Source organism: Varanus komodoensis, unplaced genomic scaffold, assembly GCF_004798865.1.
Source record: "Varanus komodoensis strain SLA01 unplaced genomic scaffold, ASM479886v1 scaffold25, whole genome shotgun sequence".
Taxonomy (NCBI): domain Eukaryota; kingdom Metazoa; phylum Chordata; class Lepidosauria; order Squamata; family Varanidae; genus Varanus; species Varanus komodoensis.
In genome coordinates, this window is record NW_025335661.1 from 7952273 (window position 1) to 7965793 (window position 13521).

The following is a 13521-nucleotide window of genomic DNA, read 5'->3' on the forward strand; positions in this document are numbered from 1 at the left end:
GCAAAGACAGATTCACAAGGAAGAGAGGAAACAACAACAACAACAACAACAATCCACAAGAAGCTGTAACTCTGGAATACCTTATAAAAGCCTGTCTTTTATTGCTTCTGTCTTGCTTCTCTTTTTATAGTCAAAACCATTTTGAAGATTTCAAAGGAAAGTTACAGTTTTGAACCCATGAGGAAAGTCACAGCTTACTTCAAGAGTGCAGGAAGCTGTACAGTTGAGAGTGTGCCAAGGTTGACAATTAGATGCCACTTTTTACTGCAGACTCTCCTCTTTCATAGGCTTTTTCTTACACCATCTTTAACACTCCCAGACTTCAGCTTGGAAGTCAGTGAATGAATTCCACATGTACTACAGTTTGTACTTTCACAGACTGCTTAAAAGCAGAACTATCATATTTCACAGTGCTGTGAAGAAGCTGGAAGGACTTCAAAGCACTTTGAAAACATCTATTACTTTATTATAGGGGGACAATAGTTTCTCCATAGAAGGTCGAAATGATCCTGCTATTCTCAGCTGAATTTGGACACCCACCTATGCATATTCACACAGCCTTGACATCACAATAATATCAACCCATCTGACATGTCACAGGCAAAAACAATGGTTAAAGCAGAGCATTTAATCTCATTTAGCCAAAAATAATTTAAAGGTTGTGTGTGTGTGAGAAGGAAAGAAGGAAGAAAAATTATTGGGATTCTAGGATTGTTGTTATGCTGGTCTGACAGCTGCCCAAAATGGGGGAAAATCAATATGACATACCTGTTTTGCAACTTCTGCCTAGTGTGCTTGACCTGATATCTTTACAAAGTCTGCAAGGTTTATCTATGTACAGACCTAAACAGTAGTTTAGACTTCATAGTTGTTTCTTCTTTCCAAGACAGATTTACAATGTAGTTCTGCACATGTGAGTAGATATTAAGGATCTATAATTTCTGGGTTTCTTTGAATAAGCCATGAGAATGCAACTATGGCTTTGGGAAAGCCATGAGGCTAAACGCATTGTAGGCTTGCCCATAATTGTTGGATCCAGATTTGGTCAACCTTAGAATAGACCCATGTAAATCAATGACACAAATAAGTAATATCTAACTTAAGCCCCACTGAGTTCAGTGTGTCTGCTCTAAGTATGACAACACTTGGATCTAATCCAGTATAATTTATGCAGCTGTTGCCTTTGGAGGAAAAAATATTCCCTTAATTGTTGAAACAGTGCCACTGTGGCATGGTGGTTACAGTGTTGGACTATGACCTGTGGACTATGACCAGTGTTGGACTAGGAAAACCTGGGTTCTAGTCCCCATTCAGCCAAGAAGCTCACATTATGCCAGTTTTAGCCTAATGTACCTCACAGGGTTGTAGTGAAGATAAAATGGAGAATGAGATCCTGTATGGAGCCTTGGATTCCATGAAGGGAGGCAGGCTATAAATGTAACAAATAAGGAAACATCTGTGTATCTTAAATCATAAATGCCATAGACTGAGAGTCACAACTAATGAATGTACCATTAAAATCAGTTTAATCTGCTGTTTTGGAGTGCACGTGTTTATTGCATACGTTCCTTTTTCTCCAAATAGAACTCCATTCTTCTGGAAATGTTGTGCTGTGGGGATAGATTCTGAAGCTTCCCTTCTAGACATTTTTCCATAATTTTAGTAACAGGCAAATGATCAAAGTCAAATGGCAGCTCACTTTTCATTGATACTGTTCAGCTTTGGCCACAGTCCATTCATGATTTATAACTAGATGGATTACAGCAGTAAAGCTATAAACCACTGGGTTCCCAAAAGTTATTTGAAAGTTACTAGAGCAATAAGAAGCCAAGATACTGTACTATCAAATGTTTACAATGAGTCCTTTTTCTCGCTTCCTTGATACTTCCCTTGTGCTGATGACTTCATATAACATTTTCATTGACAGATACCACCCACAGAAATGGCAACTGGCAACAGTTCAAACACTCTTTTACAAAGGCATTATTTTAACATCTGTACCAGTTCTACTACTTAGTAACAAACCTATTCCTGGCTAAAAAGGATCAAAATGAGGAGTAGAACTTTTCAATGTTATACAAATGTCTGCTCATAAGCAAGTCTCACTGAATCCATTAGGGCTGTGTACAGCAGAAAGTGGCTACACAAGGTAGCAAACCGAGTGACTGGGTTTATGTGACACAATAACCCCTCATGGGTTCCTGTTCATGATGGGTTACAATGTTTTGCACACCTTGACTGACTTCCTCAGTGTACTCTCTGGCTTCCTACACTCCCTGATTTGATCACAAGCCATTTTGGGGTTACTGTGGCATTTTTCCATTCATTTTTCTTCAGCATGCAAAAGCTAGCTGTCAAGTCGGTTTTTGCAATTCCCATCTCGATAGCAAGATGCAGTACCTTCAAAGTGATTCTGCAGCACCTCAGAAGGGCTGCCAATAGTTACCCTGAATGATTTTTGTCCCCATTAATTTCCACAAATATTTGCAACCCTCTCCCCATAAAATTTATCTGCACTTGCACTGCTGCAGATGTTCGCAGGTGCAGGGCTACATATATAGGATTAAAGACTTTGTGGCAGGAGAGCAGCCAAATATAGAAAGGAAATATATTTGACCACCTGAAGGAAACTTTTCCTCCTTGTTACAAAAACTTTAACTTTATAGGCACGTAGTTGCCAAAGGGAAGGCTTCCTCTACCATGACAGAGTTTGAAGAACTGTGTGTACGGTCAGGGGAGCTAGGGGAAAGGGATTCTTCCAAAATTCTGCTGTGGGTGCTCTGAACCACCACAGAAGAGCTGAATGTCTTAGTATCATTCAGAAAACAGATTTGATTACCCTGATCCCTGGTGCAAGCTGGACAACACAGGTCTCATTTTCCCCCTCCGCACCATTTTGGGTAGGCTCGGGGATAATATGATTGTGGTCCATACACAGTATAACACCCTGCTCAGATGACATCCCATGCTCCCCTTTATCACCTAACTGTTGGTAAGGTTGTGGCACCACAGACTATTGGATGCTCACAGACTGAGGATGCCCCATGGTTTATGTGTTCAGGTCTCATATTTTTGGAAAATATCGGACACCGTTTTTCAGCCTGGTAGCCCTGACCCATTGTGTTGTCTATTATCTGTGACAATATCAGGAGAAAAGAATAGTCTGCAAGGACTTGTTAGCAGGAGCCCATCTCAGAATTGGAAGTTGACTGCAGGGTTCACTTTACAAGGTCGGTTAATGAAGATCTGACAAATGGCTCTGAATCCTTGGCACATCATGGCCGACTTCTTTAAGGACCTAGAGGTACTACTCTATTAAAATTTGATTTTCCTTCTTTGCATTTGTGGATAGAGGTGCTGGGGAACCCATGAATCATTTTGAAGGGAAATAATTCACTGATTTCGATAGTCCTATAGATTATTTATTATGCTGCATTTTAAATATATCAATTATTAATGGACAATAAAATTATTGAAAAGAGAAAAAAAAAGTTGTGCCGGGGGGGAATAGAGATCTTCAGGAGGTAAGTGGGCAGAGGGGTCCCTGCTGAAGAAGTCCACCAGGTCTGCACCCTGGCATTGCCCCACATGGAGGAGCTACCAAATGTAACCAAAGGAGTAAGTGAAAAGGGGGTAGTGTGAAATTTGCCCCCTTTACAGCAAGGTCCTTGGTGCTTTGATTGTTTTGTTTTTTCATTTCCCAGGGTGTCCTCAGTTTCGCACATTACCTGAGGCACCACTACATTTACTGCAATAATTATCTTTCATAGTTGACAAAGGTAGAATTCCATTTTTCAAGTGTATTATAGAAATGGCAGGAATTTATACAGGTAGATTCCATATAAGTATGCAATTTCTTGCAGACAAATGGTGCTTAATGGCTTAATGGCAAGTTGGAATTAGCAGTGCCAACTGCTAGTACACAGCAAAGTATGCATAATGGGAACCTCTCTCAGCTTCATATTCTATCACTGCTTTAGCCAAAGCTGCTCAGAGTGGAAAGGGCCTCAATCACATAATCAAAATGCATTTTGCACACTGAAAAGTACTATACAAATCATCATGAATGAGCTTATTATAAGTGTACCTAATGTTAGAAATTGGACTGTTTCTATTCAGGGTTCTAGGAACTCTGATCCATATCTTCTGTCCACGTAGTTTTCTGTTCCTTCTCGCAATATTTGGTCAGCTTAGCATGCTTGCTGAGCATGCTCAATCACTGGGTTTTTTGACAGAGGTCCCTCTATGCTGAGGATGATTTTCCCCCGCAAAGACATTCACTTGTGCATAGGTAGCACTGCTTTTATGACACATGGACCAGCACCCCAACTTCGTGTGCTATCAGTATCTACGATTATTGGTCAACACAGCAAACCCAGTCTGAAGCATTATCAAAGCAAGAAAAACTTCCAAAGAGCTCTGTTCACAATTTCTGGTGGCCTAAACCCATGTGGACTAGAGTCCCTTTCATCATAAGTAAGTAGGGACAGCCTGGGGCAGGCAATGTGGTGCCGACAGACATCAATGCACCGCCAGTCAATTTGCTTGGCATCTGCCAAGGTGCCCTCCCCTGGCTTTTTTTAAAATAACAATTCTTTTAAAAACTGGCAGATGGGCTTGCTGTTGGTGCTGAACATTGTGGGTTCAGAGGAATTGTTTAGTGTGTTGGAGTACAGGCCCTACCTCTGTCTTGCATTTGCACAATTGCATGAGTTACTTTGCTGTACTTCTCATGGCAGCAATGTTAGGGTGGTTCCCAGATTAGTTACCTGATTTGTTCATGCCTCCAGAAGGTTGCCTACCATTGCGATAGAAAATGGATAGTGAAGGGGAAGTATAGTCATATGCAGCAGCATCACATGATTATCAAAGGATTCATCACATAATTTCAATATATTTCATTCCTGTTTTGACATTTCTGCCAAACAAATAGAAGGCTATGCAAAGAACGTAGAATATCTTCACCGACCACGTTCTTTTAATTAAACATTAAACATGGCTGTTGCTGAAGCAGGTGCTGTATAATATAGGGACTCTATAGAGGAATTTCCACCAACAGCACTGACCATGGGCATGCCATATATTTTCTGTGTACATTCTATGCATCAAGCTTCAACTGAGTTATATCATAAGCAAAATAAAGGCAAGCTTACTTTACTGTTCTGCATGCAAAGATATACTCCTTGCTTGGAAATCCCCCCATCCTAATCTGATATCTGCTACATTTTGAAGAGGGAAATCCCACATACCTGAATGACACTTTGCTTGCCTTGCCAGTTTCTCAGCTCCTGGAATGCTGCATGCTAGACGAGAGGAAGACAATATTTAATATTTTAGGATGAAAGACAGAAACAAGTTCTGTAGTCATGTGTCTTTTGTAATCAAGCTATTGTAGACTATGAGCATACCATGTTTGTTGGAAAAACAACAACAAGGAAAGCCCTGTTGGATCTAATCAAAAAGATCCATCTAGTGCAGTATTGTGCTTTCAACCAGATACTTCTAAGAAGCCTGGAAGCAAGGCATGAAGGAATTAAGTCCATGAACAACTGAAACCCTGACGTCCTACTTCTGAACATGGGCATTCTAAGAACTATTGACAGGCCTATCCTACATGAAAATATTAAATCACCTTTTAAAGCCACCTAAGCCAGTAGCCATCATTACATTCTGAGGTAGTAAATTCTGTGCTACTGTGATTGTTGGTTCAATAATGCTCAATAGCTTGCAAATGAACCAGTTGTAATCAAAAGAAATTTTCCACTGATTACATGGAATTAAACAATCTCTACAGCATTTAGAGATTGGGTTTTATCCAATGTTTTGCTTCTGCCAGTGAAATAGATGCTGTTGGTGGATCAAGTGTCTCATCTCTCCTGCTCCAGAGGATTGGAGAACTATCTGGTGCATGCAGGGGGCCAGAGGGTGAAGGAGGGGAAGGGAAATCCCACTGTATGGGCAGACAGCCAATTCCATAGCATTGGATTTAGGCCCTTATTGCTACTTTCACAGGGACTGTTGTGGCCTGTGTTAAAATTCTATCAGATAGATATCATTGAATTAATGATCAATTGTTTGTGATTTTAAAAATGCCTATCAAGTCAACCAGCAATGAGGAAGAAAAATGAAGATCTTTTACTCACATTCTACAGAACAGGTGGCAAAACAGTCAAAGTACAGTGTGGATACTACATTTTGATTTCAGAAATGAAACAGTTGCAAGCATGACTGTGCCTCCTAATTTTAATTTCATTTATTCAGGAAATAAGCCACTTTTACACTTTTCCATTTTTGATAATTTCTAGAAGCAACCATATCTATCTAAATGAACATCTGGAAGTTTTTTTGGAGTGGAGAATGCATGAGATCATAATTGTACTGATGACTTATGCAGGGACTGAAATCATTGATACACAATCCCAAACAAATTTTGGTACTCAATAACAAAAGGAAATGACTTGGAGAAACACTTACATTGACTTCTGATCATCTAATCACAGAGATTAGTCTTGGCTGCAATTTAAGAATAGGAATTTAAGAATATAATCTAGAAGTATTTACATTTCTGTGAAGTATTTTATGAATTTTTAAGTCAAATTAACTAAACATCCAACCTACAGTTCTAGAAATTCATGTCCACACAGCTATTTTATTGGAATGAAGCAGGTGTGGTTCAATCTATACATTAAACACACCATGTAAGAAATGGGAATAAAGGGAATGGAGCAACGTGTCTTCTTGATGGACCAATGTGCCAATGCTGATCTGAAGCAGTAATACTTTAACCCAAAGCAACCCAACAAAAGAAAAAAGTAATATAGCGTGAATGCCAGACTCCTTAACAAATAAGTGTAAACTCTTATCAAAATTAGTAATTTAAATAACATGACTTTTAACTTTAAAAAATTGTACGTAATTGATAATACAAGACAAAGTGAAGTATTTCCATAGGGCCTAATATTTGGTTGCAATCCTGTATACACTTACATGAGAATAACCCCCCCCCCCCAAAAAACTTTGAGACATCCTTTCATATACAGAATTGGGCTGCTAGGCTGCAATCCTACACACAAATGAGGACAATGTTACAAGACAATCACGAATGTTTACTTGGAAGGAAGTCCTGTCTTTAATGTGGATCTCTTCCAGGTAATTATGGACAGACTGCAGCCCAAATGCCAGAATTGGCCACCTAATTGTAGTACTATACATATGCACTGGAAGCAAAGGGGGACAGCTTTCCCATTAATAACCTTTCAGTGTTGGCCAGAACTGCTCCTGCCCTTCAACTGAATTGGCTAAAAAATCTCAGAAATTTCCATTCATCATGATGACACTGTCATTAACCAATTTCTGTACAGTCTGACCCCATGCTGCAGAATTAAATGACAGAATGGATTATATCTATTTGGACTGCAGGTGAGGAATTTCCTTACAGCTGGGCTACAGTTGGAATAGGCAACATGGCACATTTCCCAGGCAACATCTAGAGGGAACCAGGGTGCCTACCTGCAGGCTAGAGCCTTTCTCCTTGATGGGGTGATTTTCTATTTCCAGGCTGCTGCTGCTGCTTTGTCTTCTTAACGTGAACACTGCAAGTGGTATCTCAGTTACAGCCAGAAGCAATACAGACCACACAGTTGCTTTAACATTTTACCACCTCATTCTGATGCTTGTGTAGAGCAGATATAAACCCCATTGGGTTTTTTGGGACTTTCTCCATCTAAAGGACTGTGGTCATACAGTAGCCACAATGAAAAATATTGTACTTTACTAATAAGCATAGAGAGCTATTTAGAAGTGCAACCTTGATCTATAAGCCTTCAAAAAAATGGAGTGCTTTTTTGAACATTAGATATTTGGCATACAAGAAATGTCAAGGGCATTTGCAGTTCCAGTATACCATATTGGGAGTAGATTGGTGCTAAATAAAAATATGAAGTAATATTTTGTAAAAAAAAATAAAGTTCACTTCATTCACAATCATGTCTGCCATAACCAAATAGAGCTTTACAACACCAACCTAGTTTTCCAATTCTTGGTATGCTGGTGGATTTTGTGAAAGAGGGACAAACATACCAGCCTACCTTATGTCACATTTTCTTGACAAAGGCATAATGTGTAGGTAACTTAAAAGACAATAGTCTGGGTTTAGACAACACAATAGCCCATGCTCAAGGGTTGAGTGTGGGCTGTTGTTCAATATGGGTAATCCTGTGAACTCATGCGTGTTAACAAACCATAGTTTGTAAACCATGAACAACTGAAGAGAATGTACGGTTGTTTGTTCAGTTGTTGGGTTCTCCGACAACATGATAATCCACATTTCCACAAATACCCATATTTCAATGACAACCCATCGTCAACCCTTTGGTGCGGGTTATCTTCTTGTCTGATGTCAAATGTCAGAAGCAACCCTAAAGTTCTTAATGCATGATAGGTAAAGAAACCCACATTATTATGTTCTTGTGTTTTGTAGTCATCAATAAATGAATCGTTGACTACAGTTAAATAGATGACCAAGGTTCACTGATCATCAACTGTGGTGCATGTCATATCCTTAAGATATTCCAATGAGGTATGTTTGGGATGGAGTATCATTCCATGATGAATGCTGATCATAAAATATTTATTTTATTTTTATTTACGTAAAACTTTTATATGCCATCCCCTCATGCCTTGGCATCTTGGGACGGCTTACAACGTAGAATTAAAACAATAAAACAGTAACAAATACAGTAAAATTATGTAAAAACAAAAACAAAAAAGCGACTGTTAATGATATTTTTTTTTAAATAGCCATTAAATAAAAAGGTTTTAACCTGGAGCCAAAAAGAATATAGACTCAGCATCAGGCGCACCTCTCCAGGGAGCGCATTCCATAACCCAGGTGCCACCGCAGAGAAGGCCCTGCTCTGGGTAGTTGTTCTTTTTATCTCCTTTAAAGGGTTCTCCTGGAACAAAGCCTCTCCAGCACATCTTAAGGGGTGGGCGGACATGTAAGGGAAGAGGCACTCCTTCAGGTATCCTGGTCGCAAGCCGTTCAGGGCTTTATAGGTTAAAACCAGCACCTTGAACTGGGCCTGGACTTCAACTGGGAGCCATTGGAGCTGATAGAGGACCGGCGTTATGTGAGGCTAACTGCTGGTCCCTGTCAGCAACCTGGTAGCTCTGCTCTGTACCAGCTGGAGTATCTGGACCATTTTCAAGGGCAGCCCCACACAGAGCGTGTTACAGTAATCCAAGCGGGAAGTTACCAGAGCATGTACCACTGTTACTAGGGAGTGCTCATCCAGGTAAGGACGCAGCTGATGAATCAGCTGAAGTTGTAGGAAAGCACTCCTTGCCCCCGCCGCCACCTGAAACTCCAGTGACAGCTCTGGGTCAAGGAGTACCCCCAAGCTGTGGACCCTGTCCTTTAGAGGGAGTGCTACCCCATCCAGAACTGGGTCAAAATCCCCTACCAAGATGATAGGTTGCAGATATGGTGCAAGAGTGGTTCATGTTACCTTCATGCAGGAAAGAAGATCTGTTTCACAGATTGGAAAGTGAGGCAGATGTTCTGAAGAATGCAGCTGCCTGCAGAAGCCCATTCTTTACAGGGACTTTCTTTAAATGCTCTAGAAATATCTAAACGGATTCAAGAGCTGATAAAACATTGACAAAAGGAATCTAAATGGTGACATAATTTCAGATCTGTTGAGATGTGTGATGTAATAGTGGATCTTTTCCAGTTATCTTCCTACATGGTACTTTCCCTCATAGGCCTGGAATATGGCATGAAGGCATCCATTTGTTTGTGCCCACATGTTTGAAATAAAAATGGCTAATGCTCAGAGGGAAGTAGTAAATTATGGAGTCAGCTTTTTTGTCATTCTACAGGGAAATTATGGCTAAAGTACTATTTGTTAACAGTCTGTACGGACTGGAGGAAGACTAGGTAAGCGGCTTGAGCTCCTGGAAATGGTATTCAACCAGCTTGTAGATGGAGGACAGTTACTGTGTTTCCATTTGCTCATACCCAGAACAAATCTGATTATATAAGGATTGAGTGTTGATACTTGATCATGCAAGCTGTAATGGGTGGTAAATGGAAGACTGCAATCAACTGTAACTGTCTGAGATGTTTGGCTGAAAAGTAGATGTTGTTGATTTCATTATTGGGATGCATTCTGTAGTAACCTCCTGAGACACAGTCTGGCTGGATTCACATGACTTGTTCAACAACCCTGTACTGTATATACAATGTGCAGGTTTTTATTTTGCCTGAACTTACCAGTCATGTGGTTACCCAGGAAGTGCAGTTTCTGCACTCCCAGCTCCATCATCTCAGAGACTCACCACACATTTCAGCCACCCCATGAACAACATTCTTGCCTACAGACTGTAGCAGCCTTCTTCTGATGTCCTGAGGCAGGTTCCTTCCTTCACCCTCCCAAGTGTATCTGTATGTCTGTTGCACTTCCCATCTGCTCTAGGCCCACAGAGATTTTTATTACATGAAAATAAAGAGTTTTGCCATAATTCTCCCCATCTCCTTCCATGTATTTTTGTGTTGCCTCTATTTCCAAAGGTAAAAAGGGAGATGGCCGTATCTCAGCCAATGGAAATAAAGTAAACAATGATGTGATTGTTGCTAGGGAGCTGAGACTTGTAGAAATTGAAGGAAAGAAGCAGCCACTTCCATGGCCAGGAGACTCCATGGTGTTTCTATTCCATGGTGTTTCTATACAAACAACAGCAAAATACTGATTCTAGGTCTGGAGAGCTAAGAAGCCTCAGTGGAATGTGGAAACCTTATCGATTCTCTCTGTGATTTCAGAACCTAATCCTACCATGCAGGAATTCTGGAATTGGGTCACGATAGACCCGTAATAGTAAATTTCACCATGGCTTCTTGTGTTGTACAAACCCACCCCATGTCCACAGTCACACAGGAGTGCCAGTTTGTCAAAATATGTCTCTTCTCTTTTCAGATATGCAAGCTAATGTAGGCAACCACATGGTGATGACTGCCTGCATCGACTGATATTTTGCAACCCTATGATGTCCATTCAGAAATTCTAAGTCCCATTGTGTTCAGTGGGGCTTACACCTGTGTGTTTAAAGCCTGTTTTGTTCCCTTGTTGCACAGCAAACCCTAAACCTGAATTTAGAATCCAAACTGTAAGCTGGTGGAGAGGGCTCACGAGTGTCCCTTAGCAGCACCCCTTTGTATTAATGTTAATGATGGCATGCAACAAAAACATTTTTTTAAAATGGGTTAAAAGGGTCTGTATTTTATCTTTGCGTCTTATGTGGTTTTGCAATTGTTTTATAATTTTATGATCCTCTATTGGTTTAAAGCACGGCTGGGCAAATATTTAAGAGTTGGGGGCTGCACAGGCCCATGTGAAAACCTGAGAGGACCACATGAACAGGCAAATCTGCTGACATGTGGGGCCAGAGCACTTGCCCACTCCCCCTTGACTCCTCCCCCCCTCTCTCCCACACAGTCAGAATCACACACACCCTCTTTCCGATCACCCCAACACTCCCTATCATGATTGCAATTTTCCCACCATCAACAGCAGGGGTGAGCCTCATTAGGACTGCTTGCAGGGTGAGGTTGCAGCCTTTCCCACTCCAGGAGCCTCAGTGTGTTTGCTTGGGGAGCCGGGCTTTAGCCATGCCCCTGATGCTGTTTCCACAGTGCTAAAAGCAGCAGGACTCCTATCCATGACAGATCTATCCATCTATTCTAGTAGGCTCCAGTCTCATCCTGTGATTGCCACCTAAGCTTCAACAGTGCTTACCAACCTACTGACACCATTTGTTACCAACAGAGGAAATGGGAAAGTTGCATCCCAAATGAAGTCTGTTCATATTTTGTCATGAAAGGCCACCTGGGTAGAAGGGGATGACGCTGTAGAACACATGATAGCTGACCCAAAAGTATACTTTAATGGAACAGAAAGCATGGAAGAGTGTCAGCAGAGCCATCTTTCCCATGCAGTGCATGTGCTGGTGCAGGTCTATCGTTTTAAAAGTAATGGGAAGAACCACCTAGCACTGAAATCATTGTGAAATTCTGAATGCAATGGAATACGGATGTAATGTTATTAGGACTGGGAAATAACATGGAATCAAGGTATGAATACAGGGATGTATTCTTTGCACCAAAATTTCACATTGCTCAGTTATATTTGACATCTTAAATCCAAGGTAGCAGTGCTAAGATTCACCTGACCCCAACACTGAGAATGCAAAGGTATCTCCCAAAATAATGTGTGTAAAGAGATGCATATGAGAAGAAAAGCAATTAAAGCAGGAGAAATAAAGATAAAACTGTATCTAGTTTATTATGTATAGAAAGAGATTTCCAGAATTTACAAACAACCACATATTTCATTCCAGGGATATTTTGATTTGAGAATCTGCCCATATCTCGACTGCTTTCTTCTTCTTATCTATCTATCTATCTCCCCCCACCCACACACACATATGCGCGCGCATACCCACACATACATACATATACATACACACACACGTGCGCACACCCACACATACATACACACACAGTGGAAGACTGAGATTTATTTTTCCAATGTTTTCTAAGTTCCTGTGCAACCAACAATTTCAAATTCACACTTGTAAATACCATGCACAGTTAAGATTGCCTTTTCATTAAAACAGCCTACTGTTTTACAGGAAGAGTACAAAATATTATTTTCTCTTTGAAAGAAGTCAGCTCAATTGCAGGGTTATCTTACAAATCATGTTATCAGTAAATATGACTGTACAATCCAGATCCATGGGCCACTGATCCATATTATATTATATTCTGAATTACAATCTTAAAAAGAATAGTGCCCTACTCTATTCTTAAATTGCCTTGTTTTAAGCCATTTTCCCACCCCACCCCTACTCTGTTTACAACAGAATATAGTATACCTCAGTTCCACATCAAAAAAAGATGTGCTGTAGGAAATGTTACAATTAAAAAAGTACATGTATAAATCAAAAACCTATGTTAAATATTTAATACTCTTCAACCAACATTAACAGTTTGTATGTAATAATTTACACGGATGATTTGTCATACAGGTTTTTCTCAGCAGCAAATTAAAATTTCATGTCTTATGTAAATGAGCTAGCAGTACGCCCACTCCCCATATTAGAGTGGTGGGCACATGAATTCACTGTACCAGCTAAGTCTTTATGGCAGAGAAGGAAGTAATTGTAGACTCATTGTCCAGGTGTCACAGTGCTTTTGCTTGGCACAAAAAAGAAAGAACAAAAGAAGAAAAGAAAGAATGTGCAGTTCAGTCAACTAACTCCTGAGGTTTGTGTAAAGTAAACAAATTGAACTGGATGAGTCGTACCCATCTACTGGGGAAGAAGATGTGAGGTCCTAGTTGTGATACACAAAACAGAGTCTGGATACCCATGAGTTCAAAGAAGGATTTTTTGAGGTTGTATAGGTCATTGTCCTGAAAATAGAAGAAAGAAAAATTACTTATACATATGCATGTGTGTGAG

The 13521-nt window shown here is 40.3% G+C and overlaps 1 protein-coding gene across 1 annotated transcript in view; it reads right to left on the reverse strand.

Annotated features, from left to right (window-relative positions):
- Positions 1–13189: 13189 nt before the first annotated feature.
- Positions 13190–13521, reverse strand: part of IRS1 (insulin receptor substrate 1) — a 70670-nt gene continuing 70338 nt past the window's right edge. The window contains exon 2 of the mRNA XM_044432931.1: positions 13190–13472. The gene's annotated coding sequence lies outside the window, so the exon portion shown is untranslated. The remainder of the gene's footprint in view (positions 13473–13521) is intronic.